At 37.9% G+C, this 15,859-nt stretch overlaps 1 protein-coding gene and 1 long non-coding RNA gene across 3 annotated transcripts in view; one reads left to right on the forward strand and one right to left on the reverse strand.

Annotated features, from left to right (window-relative positions):
- FAM241A (family with sequence similarity 241 member A) overlaps window positions 1-15,859 on the reverse strand; it is a 43,317-nt gene that overhangs the window by 3,649 nt on the left and 23,809 nt on the right. The gene's annotated exons all lie outside the window — the stretch shown is intronic.
- LOC139183585 (uncharacterized) overlaps window positions 53-15,859 on the forward strand; it is a 33,401-nt gene continuing 17,594 nt past the window's right edge. The window contains exons 1-2 of one of the 2 annotated variants that reach the window (XR_011567066.1): window positions 53-301; window positions 6,490-6,560. This is a non-coding gene — a long non-coding RNA (uncharacterized lncRNA). The remainder of the gene's footprint in view (window positions 302-6,489; window positions 6,561-15,859) is intronic. The other variant, XR_011567065.1, reaches the window with a different exon arrangement.

Below are 15,859 nucleotides of genomic sequence, written 5' to 3' on the forward strand. Positions count from 1 at the left end.
CAGTACCAGGTGGGCGGTGATTGGCTCTTGGAAGCCTGAGTCTCAGCTGCGTGTCATGGGGCCTTCCCCAGTTTTCTCAGTTTTAGTAATTCTCTCTCTTCTCTGCTTCCTCAGGCCCAGGAGTGGTGGCTGGTTCCTGGTGTTACTACCTGTGGCACTCTAGCCTACTAAAGTGGTTTTTAAAACTTGATATGTTAGACTCCCTTGGAGGGCTCTGAAAGCCCACTGCCAGGGTTTCTGATTCAGTAAGCCACAATTGGGGCTTGGAGTCTGAGAATTTGCACTTCTAACAAGTTTCCAGGTAATGCTTATGATGCTGGTATTTTTTTTACATCTTTTGACTATGACTGCCTTCATGTTTTTGCCTTTCCTGTTCTTCAATGCCTGCTTAACAATTCTTTGTATTAACTTATCTTTGTTAAAATAATTGGTATAGTTTCTCTCTTTTCACTAGCCCCTAATTTGGTCACAAAAGAAAACCTATGTCACAGTGACACAGTTGTAATTGTAATTTATTAAACCTAATCTCTTTTAGGCATGATGATTCAAATCAGTAATTATTTATTGAACATATACTTGCTCATAGTAGGTGCAAGATAGAAAATTGGAGTTGGTGATGGACAGGGAGGCCTGGTGTGCTGCGATTCATGGGGTCGCAAAGAGTCGGACATGACTGAGTGACTGAACTGAACTGAAAAAAGACGACTTTGGGTATAGAGTTTCATATAATAACAAGTAAATATTAAAAGCTACTAAGTAGGCTGTCTAGGCCAGAAAATAGTTAATTAACTTAACTTGAGACACACTTCAAACACATGAATTGGACTTAGATTCCTTTAGTAGAAACCAAAACTTAATCATTTCAGTAATCAATAAGTAAATAACTAAAAATATTTTTTCACTTAAATGCATTATTTTTTATTCTACATAATAGTTTACATATATAAGGAAAAATGCAAAAAATCTAACTTTTATGTGCAATAGTCAGACAAAATGATTTTCAGTGTTTCACTGAAGTGTTTCACTTAAAGTGTTTCATTTTAAGGCAGTGTTTTCCCATATAATAGTAATTTATGTTGAGTACAGAGTATCATTGATGTAATGAAAAAATGAGACTCAATGGGGCATCATTGTTAAATGTATATAAGTTTAAGCCAGAATTAGAGTTAATCTATACATATAATTTAATAAATTACTTTTGGATTTTAATTTCTACCAAAAAAAGAATGAGAAAAACAAAATGTTGTTGAGATATTTGGAGAGTTTAAATCTAGGCTCCCAACACTTAAACTGAATGACCTTGATCAAACTACTTCAGTTTCCTGAGCTTCAGTTTTCTAATCCATAAAATGGGATTTTATGAATCCTTTTTGATACAGATAATATACTCGTGAATTATAGTTTATTTGTTAACCTTTCCTTATTTTTTGTATTTTAACTTTTAAATTATATTTTTGTTCACTGATGTGCTGTGATTAATTTTGTTTCTTAGCTTCTCATACTTTTTAATGTGTTCCACAATAATACACTATATTAAAAAAGAAAAACAAAAATCTTGAGATTTTTTTTGTACTTACTTGAGATTAAGGCTTTCTTTTCTTTAGGACAGAACTCAAAGAGTTCTTGATTTAGTTTGTAATTCTTCTGTTCCCTCAACTTCTCTTCTACTCCAGTGTCTATCATTGCTGGTATCATTTTTGGCCTCTTTCTTTATTTTTTAATTTCTTTTTCTTTTTTACCACCTCTAATTTCTTTTAATCTATGCACTTATTGTACTTTGGGGTTTTCTGTTGTTACTGAAGCTTTTTAAAACTTTTTCAGTATATTTGTGGTTTTAGTACAAAGTGAGTACCCTAATCTAAAACAGTTCTTTCTGAAGATTCACTTTAAATTCTTCTACAAACTGTTTGTGGGTTTTTCAGGGGAAGAAGTAGGTGTTGCAATGCTCAGTTAACTCCTCGAGGCCAGGGGGAGAGGCAGCAGTCTGAGATCCAGGGAGCAGCTAGGGGGACGGGGACTAGAGATGGGAGGCCAACTGGCCTGGGGATGCTGTGGCTGTGGCAGCCTGCTGCTGCTTCTTTTTTTTTTTAATATGAAAAATTTCAAACACAAAATTAGAGAAAATAGTACAATGAACCCCTAAATACCTATCAACCAGATAAAATAATTACTAAAAATCTGCCACCTTACAGAAGCATTTAATCTGGGCAATCTGAAGGAGAAAAAAAAGTCACTAGAAGAATGCCTAAAAGTGGCATATCTTCACAAATAAAGTTCTCTGGAAACATCAACGATATTCAGCAAAGAACTGGATAAAGGTTCAAATAACCCTAGAGGAAAGACACTTAAAGACATGGAAAAGAAAACAGGCAGCATTCTTAAATCACTGACATTACAGTCAGTCTCACTACAGTGTTTTCTGTATCAGTAAATATCTGTTGAATACATGGGGAGAATTTATCTTGTGGCTGGCAAGCATTAGAGCAATATCTTGACAGATTTTTACCTACCTGCTCCACTTCTTGCCAAACAAAAAGATGGCCTTATTTTTTCCAAATATTATTTGGATTATTTATATTTTATATTTATATTATTTGTATTATTTATAATTGTAATCTCAAAGCAATTATATATTTTTATGGAATTATCAGTATGTTTTGTTGTGGATATTATTAAGATCCACTTACTTTTTCCTTAATCCAGACCAAACTTTAATCCAGTCCATATTCTTTACCTGAGGAAAACCCATCTATAGCTTCAGAGATGGCAAGTCTAAGAGTAATCCCCTGTCCTTGATGAGAAGCTGGCCTTGGAAAGGGCATGGGATCTACTCTGGACTGATGACTTTTGAGTGTCTTCTGGGGAAAATTCTTTCAAGCTCTTCTGATACAACTTTGGACAGTGATTCTTAACACTTTAGGAGAAATAGAAGAACTATTTCTGCACAGATAGACAGTAAGTAAAGAGAATTTACTATATTTGGATTAGCTTTCCATCACTGCCATATGAAATTAGTACAAACTTAGTGACTTAAAATGACACGAATGTATCACTGTTTTCTAACCTGTTTTGCAGGTGAGAAGTCAAAACTGGCAGGCTTGTTTCTTTCTGGAGGCTCAAGTAAAGAATCCATTTCTCTACTTTTTCTAGCTGCTAGAGGGTGTCCGTCTTACTTGGCTCCTAGTCCCCTTCCTCCACCTTCAAATCCAGCAACATTGTAACTCTCAGACCATCCTTCTGTAGTTAACTTTTTCCTCTGACCATAACAGGGTAAGGTTTTCTGTGTTTAAGGACCAATGTGATTAAGTTTAGTCCACTTAGATAATCCAGGTTCATTTTCCCATCTCAAAGTCCTTAAATTTGATCATATCTACAAAATCTTTTTTGCCATGTAAGATATCATATTCATAGGTACCAAGGATTAAGATGTGGACATCTTTGAGGGGGGAGAAACCATTATTCTACCCACCTCAATATTTAATTTTAAAATTATTTCTTTATAGATCTACTTTCTGTCACTATCTATGATAGGAGGGGTAAGGTCACTGAAGACAAGAACCATATAAATTCGAAAAAGAGTACTTATTATACTGCATTATGCCTGGCCCTTAGCAGGCTCATAATAAATATTTGTTGAATGAACAATAGAAATATTCTATAATAATAACATATTAGGCAAAAAGCTCCTCAAAAATAAAAACAAAATTTACAAACAACATCAATTATTTTATTTCCCCATGAGTACATCTGTGAATTTGTTCAAATACATATAAATAAATTTTAGAGAGACTGTAAGATATAGTAGCTGTTAGCTAAAATTTACATGCTTAGTTCATTTGCTAAACAACTGTACTTTAAGAGCAGAGGCTAATATGAACAGATGAGTTCTTAAGTCCCTGACTTAGTCAGAGGTCTACAGTTTTCGAGTGCTCAGTGCCTACTCTGTGGCACACACTGTGCTGTACGCGCGTTTCCTTGTGTCGTCTTTCCAACAGGCTGTGAGGGAGGCACTATGATTTTCGCCATTTGCAGATAAGGAAACTAAGTTTCAGAGGAGTTAAATGTTGGCCACTGACTTATATTAGTAATTGAAGGAGCTATGATATGAACTCCGACATTCTTACTCCAGAGACCACACCAGTAATCCCTATGTTATACTCTCTCCAGGTATTATATTATTAATAGCTAACATCTGTGTAATGTAAGCTTTCAGAGAACTTCTACATATTTGATCTCTGAAAAAAGAAAAACTATGTAAACACATTTTCATTTTTCACAGAAAGAGTACATTTAACACAGTGAAATGAACATCAGTATCTTTCTGTGCTTTACATCTTTTCCCAGTTTATAGCATACTTGAAGGTGAGTTTTATCAAGCATAAAATTGCTCAAATTTTAATTTCTGTCTTATATAACAATTTAGACAAGGTAAAGCTATTTGCAGCAGTTTAGTAAATCTTTTTATAGTCTATTCAGTATTGACTAGAATTCAGATTCAAATGCAAAAAAGAGAGACTCCAAGCAAGAATGAGGAGATACGCTTGGCAGAGTTGCAATAAGGCAAAAACCCAAACCAACCAACCAAATACACACACACACACACAAAACTCTTTACACATAACACACACCAATATGAAAATGTAGATGGCATTTCTCCCGTCCTAACATTAATCACTTTGTATCTTTGCCAAATTTTATTCTTTGTATGTGAGGTCCCAATGGAAGAATATTTATCAAATGACAGTTTACTTCATGATCATATAATAGTACAGACCATGACATGCACATTAAATAGTGATGTTATTATTTTGTCCATAATTAATGACATACGAGTGTTATAATTGACTGAAAATCTCTTAAAACTATGCAGAATTAGTGATGAGAAATTAAAGGTGAGCCCTGAAATCATCATAGGATTTTTGAGAGCAAAGGATCTTTAAGGATAATTAAAGTCTCTTACTTCAGAAACAAGAAATAAGAGGTTAAATCAGACAATCATCACTCAGTGTATGGTAACTAATATTATTACTACATTTTTGGTAGAAATTATATCTTGTGATTTTTTTTTTATTTTGTTTTCTTTCTACTTTAACATGCTGCCTAATACCTTAGTGATTATCTTTCTTGTGATAATTAAATTCAGCTGTGTTTTTCTCCATGTGTTACGACAACTTAATCATATAGAAGTTGAGGTGGGATGTTTTCTATGGCACAACCTTATCTATGGAACAATCTGTGCACATTAGTATGGCAGAATCTGCTTATTCACTTTAAGAAGAGTACAAGCTACATTTTGTAAACAGGTTTTCACTGAGTGGGTAACAATTCAAGATTCACTTTCAACTGTTTTTTTCCGAGTGTAATATTGGAAGTCTGCTGGTTTTGCCTGTCTGGTTTTTATTCTACTTTCTTCTGTTGATATCATCTTGATTTAACCTTGGGAAAATCCTCCCCCACCCACTCTTGGTTCCTGTGTTCTGCTGGAATGTGTGCCCACTCCCAAGTTCCAGGCCTGGTCACTCAGAACATTTCGTTTCCTTGAGCACGTGATTAGTTAAGGAATGAGCATATAACCCAAGACAGGCCAGTGAAAGTTCTACCAAAGATGTTTGCTGCAACTACTGATAAATGGGCATCCCCCCTCCCCAGCTGGTAACGGTTAGCTGCTAAGGTGTAGAGCCTCTTATTACAATGAGGAGGAAGCTTGCTATGAATGAAGTCAATATAAAATAAAGCCAAGAAATGACATAGTGGATATTGTCTGAATACTTGAATCCAGCTAGGGCATCTACCTCTGTTTCTTGTTTGTTTTGTTTTTTAAAAATAACATGAGCCAATAAATTCCTATTTTGCAAAATCTAGTAAAAGTTGAATTTTTGTCACTTGGAACTGAGAGTTCTGATGATGATGATGATGATGATCAAAGTAGTTAACAGCTACCATTAGAGACTTCCCTGGTGGTCCAGTGGTTAAACCTCCACCCTTCCAATGCAGGGAGCGTGAGTTCCATCCCTGGCTGGGGAACTAAGATTAGGCATGCCTCAGGGCATCGCAAAAAGAAGAAAAGTAGCAATAGCTTCCATTAACTGAATGTCTACTATATGCTAGATACTGTGCCAAGTGCTTTATATTCATTATGCTATTTAATCATTATTTATTATAATAAGTATTATTAGCTAATTTCAAAGCCCTGTGTTAATAATAGTGCTCAAGAACTTCCTCATTAATTTTGTTTTATTGTTACTAGCAATAATTAACATGAAGAATATATTAATAATATTAAAAAATAATAATGGGGTTAGGCAAGTAGAAAATTTTAGATAACTTCTTGAAAGGTTTTAAAAACTACACAAGAATAAACCAACAAAACACTGTAGAGCAATTTCCCTCCAATTAAAAAATAAATAAATAAAAATGGGTAAATGGTGACTGTATTCAGATAACACAAAGAGTAAAGACTAAAATGCTGATTTCTTCTTGCTACTTTAGGTTAACCTTCCTGAGTTGTCAAGCAGAGCCAGCCTCAATAACCCAAGTCCATGGAAACCATAACTGAGAAGGTAAACTTATAAATGCACAGCGAGCAAAAGGGGAATGATTTTTGGATGATGTGAAGTGAAAGTTGCTCAGTCATGTCTGACTCTTTGTGACCAGGTCAGAATACTGGAGTGGATAGCTATTCCCTTTTCCAGGGGATCTTCCCAACCCAGGGATTGAACCCAGGTCTCCCGTATTGCAGGTGGATTCTTCACCAGCTGAGCCAATAGGGAAACCCAGAAGAAGGTCTTCCCTAACTGGGAACTGAACCTGGGCATGGTGGTGAGAGTGCCGAATCCTAACCACTAGACCGATAGCACATAGTAACCTGTAGACTGAGGCTTATTAAATGAATGAAGAAATGAATGAATGAATGAACAACTCCTAAATCTTTCTGCAACTTCTCCTTTCAACTGTTTTTTCAACTCTAGGTTTTCCCTGCTATCCAAAAGTAGAGTGTTCCTATGAAACCTTCGGTAAACTGAAGTGGTATAAAGCAAAGAAGCAATTATCTTAGGGCACATCTTGGTATTAATAATAGATACATAAAACAAACTGAGAAAAAGCACAGATGCTCACAGACACAATTCAGAGCGCTGTTGGCCTGATGCTGAGTGTAGTTCCTGAGGAAGGAGGCTGGTGTGGTCACTCTAGCTACTTGGGAGTGTGCTGCCCTCAAACAGTTCACTACAAACAAAAACTGAATGCTGTTTTTGCTTTAGACTTTTTTTTTTCTTATAAGAAAAAATCCTCTTTGGATTTCTTTGCTCATCAAAAACAGGTACCAACTTTCACAAAGTGAAGTGGTGCAAAGCAAATTTTTGAAAGCAGGGACTACCTGTATGTACTCCCACTAACTTCTTTTCAACTTTACTGGGATTGTACTTCTTCACTTTTCTCCTTCAGCTTGAGCTCTATGACCCAAATCTCTTTAAAATTTAAAACTCCATTGTCTCATGGGGAAACTCTAATCTTGGAATAAGAATTATTTTCTATGTCTGTACCTGAGTACCTGTGGTGCTGGAGAAAGTTATACCATAGGGTACCAACAGTTTATGACAACCCTAAACAGATCTTCAAGTACATTCCTATTTCATTTCTCTGCTGAATGTTTTTTTTTTTTTGCTCTTTACACAGAGCTATTTCAGATCTCTTTTAAAAATCTTCAACTGCCTCCTACTCCTTTCGCCCTCTCCTCCAGCAAATTGCTTGACCTCCTATTTCTCAGGAAAAAGAGAAGTCAGAAGAATTTCCTTAACTTTGTGATACTAAATGTATCAGCTACCAAAGTTTATGTCCATCTTTTCTCCTCTTTCGTTACAAACACAGAAACAAGGAAGTATTCCTTTTCCATTACCCCTCTGTCTCATATATATTCAGTCTTTCCCTCTGTTGGCTCCTTCTCATCAGTATTTAGACATGCTTAGATTTTCCTCCATTAATGCCACTAGCTCTGCCTGGCCTTTTCTTCTTCATAACCAAACTGTTTGAAACAATTCCCTCTGCTTGTTTCCATTTTTTTAATCTTTGTCAGGAACTGTGAAGGGACTGGTGTTTCACCCCAGCAGTTCCCAACCTTTTTGGCACCAGGGACTGGTTTCGTGGAGACAGTTTTTCCATGGACCAGGGCTGGGGTGGGGAAGGGATGGTCCACGCAGACTGTATTATTGTGTGCTTTATTTCTAGTCTGTGGTGATCTCAGGATATTCTGCCTTGACTTTAGGGTTAGGGTGCAAGCTCCTATGGAATCTAACGCCACTGCTGATCTGATGGGGGTGGCGCTCAGGTGATAATGCAGGAGATGGGGAGCAGCCACAAACACAGATGAAGCTTCACTCACTTGCCCTCCACTCACCTCCTGTTTTGAGACCTGGGACTGGGGACTCCTGTTTTATCCTCCAAGTTAGGATCCCTGTCTTGGCATCAGGGATATTGGTACCAGACACAAGTCTCCTGGGTCAGAGAGAAATGACTTCACTACTCATGCCACAAGAAGCGGCCTGAGTTTCATGTTGACGTTGGTTCTCTTTAAGTCCCACAGGGTGACAGAGTAGCCAAGCAGATGCTGCATGCAGTGCGTTTCTGTCACAGCTGAGGGACTTTGAGCTTAGGGAACTCTCATCTTTTATAATGGGCTGTAAGCAAATCTGCCTGACGTTTGTCCCGGGGGAGACATCATCTTTATTACACTGGGTGGCAAACAGTCTGTCCTCTACTCTGAAAGGAGACACTATTCCTATCTTCCAAGTCTGTTCATTTAGCAAACATCTTTGAAAAAGAGTCCTTAACAAAAGTTCTCAATGCAAGAGACCCATGGAGAATTGCTCCTAACAATTTTCCAATCAGACCTCAACTTCTGTTGGCTTCTGTTCTTTTATACCACCAAAACAGCTCTTGTAAAGATTACCAATAAACTGCCATATCAATAAATTAAGAGATCTGTTAGGGGGCAGTCCCTGGCAGTCCAGTGGTTAGGACTGTGTGCTTTCACTGCTGGGGGCTCAGGTTCAGTCCCTGGTCAGGCAACTAGGATCCGACAAGTTGTGCAGCATGGCCAAAAAAACCCCCCAAAAAAACCCAAAAAACAAACAGAAAAAAGTTTTTCAGTTCTCATTTGATTCAACTTCTAAGCAGAATTACATCTACTTCTGCTTCATTGACTATGCTAAAGCCTTTGACTCTGTGCATCACAACAAACTGTGGAAAATTCTTCAAGAGATGGGAATACCAGACCACCTTACCTGTCTCCTGAGAAATTTGTATGCAGGTCAAGAAGCAACAGTTAGAACTGGACATGGAACAATGGACTGGCTCAAAATTGGGAAAGGAGTTATGTCAAGGCTGTATATTGTCACCCTGCTTATTTAATTTATATGCAGAGTACATTATGTGAAATGCTGGACTGGATGAAGCATAAGCTGTAATCAAGACTGGTGGGAGAAATATCAATAACATCAGATATACAGATGACACCACCCTTATAGCAGAAAGCAAAGAGGAACTAAAGAGCTTCTTGATGAAGGTGAAAGAGGAGAGCGAAAAAGCTGGCTCAAAACTCAACATTCACAAACCTAAGATCATGGCATCTGGTCCCATCACTTCATGGCAAATAGATGGGGAAACAATGGAAACAGTGACAGACTTTATTTTCTTCGGTTCCAAAATCACTGCAGATGGTGACTGCAGCAATGAAATTAAGATGCTTGCTCCTTGGAAGAAAAGCTATGACTAACCTAGACAGCATATTAAAAAGCAGAGACATTACTTTGCCAACAAAGGTCCACATAGTCAAAGCTATGGTTTTTCCAGTAGCCATGTATGGATGTGAGAGTTGGACCATAAAGAAAGCTGAGTGCCGAAGAATTGATGCTTTTGAACTGTGGTGTTGGAGAAGACTCTTAAGAGTTCCTTGGACAGTAAGGAGATCAAGTCGGTCAATTCTAAAAGAAATCAATCCTGAATATTCATTGGAAGGACTGATACTAAAACTCAAGTTCCAATACTTTGGCTACCTGATGTGAAGAGCCAACTCATTAGAAAAGACCCTGATGCTGGGAAAGATTGAAGGCAGGAGGAGAAGGGGACAACAGAGGATGAGATGGTTGGATGGCATCACTGTCTCAACTGACTTGAATTTGAGCAAACTCCGGGAAACAATGAAGGACAGGGAAGCCTGGTATGCTGCAGTCTGCAAGGTCGTAAAGAGTCAGATACGACTGAGCGACTGAACAGCAATAACTTTTTCTTTTCTTCTGAATTATATGGTATTATTCTATTTTTCTCTCTCTGGCCACGCTTTTCTCAGTCTGCTTTGTGAGGTCACCATCCCCAACCTAGCTATTAAGTATCTATCCTCAACCTCTGGTCTTAAGCTTTCATCTCTTTTCTCTCCATATTTTCTTCCCAAATAAGCTCAATCAAATTTTACAGTTTCAATTACCACCAGTACATTAATTACTTAAACATTATATCCAGCTCAGACCTTTCTTCTGCACTCTAAAACCATATATTCAACATTTACACTTGGATATCTTGAATATGGGCTTCCCAGGTGGCGCTAGTGGTAAAGAACCCACCTGCCAACGTAGGAGACCTAAGAGATGCAGGTTTGATTCCTAGGTTGGGAAGATCCCCTGGAGGAGGGCATGGCAACCCACCCCAGTATTCTTGTCTAGAGAATCCCTGTAGACAGAGGAGCCTGGCAGGCTACAGTCCACATGCTTGCAAAGACTGACTGACACAACTCGTAGCACAGCAGCATTTATCTTGAATATACTTCAATATTCAACACATCCAAGGCCAAACCTGATTTTCCTCCTCAAAACTGGTCTTCATTCAATGAACAGACCCTCAGGAATAAAATCTATCCTTAATTTCTACAAGTCAGAAACTCAAGAATGATCTGTAAAGCCTTCTTTTTCCTAATTTCCTGTAACCAATTTATCAATGGGTTCTGTTGATCTTAAATCCTAAATATTTCAGGCATTTATAGTTTTCTAATTTTTCTTCCGTGTTGACTGGTATACAGTCTGCCTTCTTAACACCTCCCTTTCTGGTTCTTTTTATTCCTTCCTATGGATGTGAGCTACTAGTTGGTGTCATTTCCTTACTCCAATACATCTTGATTTCCACCTTTGTATTTTGTGCTGATATTGTCAAAATATATTTCAGTATGTGATAGGCTCAACAATATAATTATATATATACTTTATGCAATTGCTTTTTTAAATCCATCAAGAGAAGATGTGCTATTATACTATCGTTTGTAATTATCCACATAATTGCCTTTATCAATCCTCTTTTTTTCTGGGTGTGTGGATTCAAAGCACTGTCGCTATCAACTGCTTTCATCCTTATGATTGCCTTTAAATGTTCCTGTAAGATAGATGTTTTGGGAAAAAATTGTTTTTATCTGGGAATGTTTCACTTTTATTTTTGAAAATTAATTCTGCTGGATATAGGACGGTGAACAGGTTTTAACTCTCAGCACTTTTAATGTGTTGTCCTTCTGTCCTTCAAGTTTCTGATGAGCAATTGACTTGATCTTACTGGGGTTTCCTTGTATGTGATGAGTTGTTCTTCCTTTGCTGCTTTCAAGACTTTCTCATGCTCTTTCAACATTTTGACCACAATGTGTCTGGATTTCATTGTTATTTCTTGTATGTGTAGCTTAATGCTTTTCATTAAGTTTAAAAAATGTTAAGCCATTATATCTTAGAATATTTCTTATATTTTTAAAAATTACTTTATTATTCTTATTTTTTATTTAATTTTTGGCCATGTCACATGGCATGTGGGATCTCAGTTCCCTGGCCAGTGATCAAACCTGCTCCCCCTGCTTTGGGAGCATGGAGTATTAACCACTTGACCACCAGGGAAGTCCTGAGTATCTTATATTCTATAGAATATTTCTGTCTCTTCTCTTCTAATATTCCTATTATTTGTATACTGATGTGTTTAATCATGTTCCACAATTCTCTGAGGCTCTGTTTATTTTTTTCTATTCTTCTCTCTCTCCATTCTTCAGGTTGCATAATTTCTGTTGCTCTACTTCAAATTCACTGATTTTTATCTTCTGCTTATTCAATTGGGCTACTGTACTTTCAACTAACAAGCCTCTTGATAAAAGTGAAAGAGGAGAGTGAAAAAGTTGGCTTAAAGCTCAACATTCAGAAAAAGAAGATCATGGCATCTGGCCCCATCACTTCATGGCAAATAGATGGGGAAACAGTGGCTGGCTTTATTTTTTTGGGCTCCAAAATCACTGCAGATGGTGAATGCAGCCATGAAATTAAAAGACACTTACTCCTTGGAAGGAAAGTTATGACCTAGATAGCATGTTGAAAAGCAGAGACATTACTTTGCCAACAAAGGTCCGTCTAGTCAAGGCTATGGCTTTTCTAGTGGTCATGTATGGATGTAAGAGTTGGACTGTGAAAAAAGCTGAGCACCAAAGAATTGATCCTTTTGAACTGTGGTGTTGGAGAAGACTCTTGAGAGTCCCTTGGACTGCAAGGAGATCCAACCAATCCATTCTAAAGGAGATCAGTCCTGGGTGTTCATTGGAAGCACTGATGCTAAAGCTGAAACTCCAATACTTTCGCCACCTCACATGAAGAGTTGACTCATTGGAAAAGAGTCTGATGCTGGGAGGGATTGGGGGCAGGAGGAGAAGGGGAAGACAGAGGATGAGATGGCTGGATGGCATCACCGACTCGATGGACATGAGTTTGACTGAACTCCGGGAGCTGGTGATGGACAGGGAGGCCTGGTGTGCTGCAGTCCATGGGGTTGCAGAGTCGGACACGACTGAGCAACTGAACTGAACTGTACTTGCAACTCCAGAATTTCCATTTAATTAAAAAGAAAAACAATTTCTCTCAATATTGTCTACTTGATGAGACACTGTCATCATACTTTAGTTCTTTAAGCATGTTTCCTTTAGTTTGTTGCATATTATAATAACTGTTTTGAAGTCTTTGTCTGCTAAGTATATATCATTCAGTTCAGTTCAGTCCAGTCACTCAGTCATGTCCGACTCTTTGCGACCCCATGAATCGCAGCACGCCAGGCCTCCCTGTCCATCATCAACTCCCGGAGTTCATTCAGACTCACGTCCATATATCATTGGGCCCCATCAAAGACATTTTTTATTGTCTGATTTTTTTTCCTATTGATGGATCGTATTTTCCTGTTTTTTTTTTTTTTTTACCATGTTTCATAATCTTTTTTCAATAATTGGACATTTCTGATTTATTTTTGCAACACTAGATACTGACCCCTACCACTACTCTGGAGGTGGTGGTGGTGGTTTGCTTATTTGTTTAGTGAGTTGGCTGAGCTAATTCAGCAGTCTAGTCCTTTGCAGTGTTCAGCCTCTGATGTTCCTATTCATGTTTTCTCCCTTGTTTTCATCTTTTACTCTCATTACCTAGAGGCTCCCCCTGGGGTAGTATAGCCGTTTATTGGTTAGAGGTTGTGCTTATGATTCCTTAGCCTTTATTTTTATTCTTCACCACTAGCCGTACTAGAAACTGCTATTATAGTTCAGAGACTTTACTTCTTTGCCCTACATTCAGCCAGGGGACTGGTAGCGTGGAGGTGCCTACACTTACTACTCATGAGAGGGTACAGCCTCGGGCATGTATACAATTTTCCGGACTGCCGCAGGTGATTGTGAAATCTCTGATCCTTGCTTCCTAGGAGTTGTCCCTGGGTCAGCATAGCGTACCATTTAGTCAGTGTTTGGTCACAGGTTGTAATGAAGCCCCTTGTTCTTACTGAGGCTTCTGCCCTATGTCAGTGGGTCTCTGTGCAGCTTAGGGAATGCTTTCAAGTCTGCTCCACATCCTGCTGTAATGCTCCCAAGTAGACGCAGCCTCACACCTGCACACTTGCCTTCCTGATCCTCACAGGTGACTATGAGCCCAAGAGGGTTCTTCATGGCCGACTCTCCCTGGCTCTTTCTGCAAAACTTCTGGATGCTCTGTTGTTTTCATGTATTATGGGGCTACCAGACTCCTTTCAATTGCGCTTCAGCAAGATCTGTACTGTTTTCAACACCACCATTAGGCATGGAGTTCTCCACTCTTTCTTCCCAACGAAGTCAGATCCAAAGACCTCTCTATTTTTATTATTTGCCTTTCCCCTGGGCAGAACACCCGCACCACTGCACTGCAGCTGGGGGCAGAGACTCTGTTTTCCTAGAGTGACAGTCCTGCTCTGTAAGTAGGTACTGAGGGTGGGGAGCCGCTCTTGGTCTTGGCTTGCTCCTCTTGGTGTGGAGCCTCTGCTCTGTAGTGGTGTGGGGCAGGGTAACTGGGCCTCAGTGTTCTCAGCTGCTGTGCTTAGGGTGGGGGTTGCTTGGGGGAAGGGAGACTTGGAACAGACTTCAGCCACATAGACCTGAAACAGACTTCCTGTAACACGGAACTGAGAGGGGAGGCAGGGAAGGCATGAGAAGCCCTACCCTTCCAGGGTGAAACTATAGCCCTAGACTGAGAGTTAGCGGGACAGGGGAACCTAATTTTCTTGGCTACACATGCTGGGGATGGAGCTTCTGTAACACAGCACTGTGATGGGGAGGTAATGGATTAGGTTGTGGCTCACAAATACTTACTGCTCTTACCTAGATTTGGTAGATTTTTTAAAATGAATGTTTTTCACTTGCTGTATGCTCTTTAGGGTGATTCCCAAAGATTTTAAATGATATTTTATTTTAAATTTTCTCCTCTTAAATTGTTGTTTTCCTGGGACAAAGTCTGCTGAGTTCCTTACTCCATTTTTCTGGAAGTCCTACCACAGTTGTTTCTGGACATTACTTACTTTTGATGGTGTATTGAAGGATAATTCCTGTAAGGATAAGCCAGGGGATCCTGGGTAGTACTCAGCATGTTTTCTGGAATTAACTGTAGGACGTTAAGCATTTTGAAGAGTGTTTATTTTTCATATATGCTGTGATAGTCAAATTCTGGGTATACAAGTTCAATTTTTGAAGTTCCCATTTAGTCATATGGTCCCACTAACACTTTATTTTTTTAAAAAAGGACTTAAAAAAAAACTTTAAGCATTTACTTATACATAAAGCCTAAATGAATAAAAAACAATGGCTCTTTTGTTCTTTCTCATTTCCTCTCATATCAACCATTAAAGAGGCAGTTTTCCTTCTTTACACAGCAGAGTCTAGCAAATATTTTAGTTGGTAATTAATTCATTTTTTAAAAATTAAGCCTAAGGAAAGTTAACTGGAAATTCAAATCTCAGAATAGTCTTGCTTTTCCCTTTACTTGCTTCCAATACATTAAATCTTGTACCCCCAAGTTGTTTTTTAAAATAATTTTTACCATAGTAAAATACTTTGTTCTTTGTTATCAGTATTTATAACCCTCTGGAAAAGCTTGTAAGAGATGCAGAAATGTCAGAAGTAAATCAAGAATGCTTTGTGAGCATTAAAATCATCTCTTCCTTTCTAACTCCCCATATTATTAATAAATCTTTACAGCCCAGAAAGAAAAAAGTAAATAAAGAAATAAACATATTAATATATGTAAGAACAAATAAGGCTATCTTAAGCTATCATGTTTATTCAATAAAACATTTAAAATTATTTTACTTTCAAAACACTTCTGCTTTGAGAACCAATTCAATAAAATTTTCCTGATACCTAAAATGTATTAGATAAATAAGACTATATCCTTAACTCCAAGAACAATTGGAGTAACAATTCAGTAAAATGTTAATATTTATATAAAAATAAGTAGATTTTTAAGGCAAAGTATGATGTGTTTAAGAGTTGCAAAATGCTTGGCATTTAGATAACAAA

The sequence above is a fragment of the Bos indicus genome, chromosome 6 (assembly GCF_029378745.1).
Source record: "Bos indicus isolate NIAB-ARS_2022 breed Sahiwal x Tharparkar chromosome 6, NIAB-ARS_B.indTharparkar_mat_pri_1.0, whole genome shotgun sequence".
In the NCBI taxonomy this organism is placed as follows: domain Eukaryota; kingdom Metazoa; phylum Chordata; class Mammalia; order Artiodactyla; family Bovidae; genus Bos; species Bos indicus.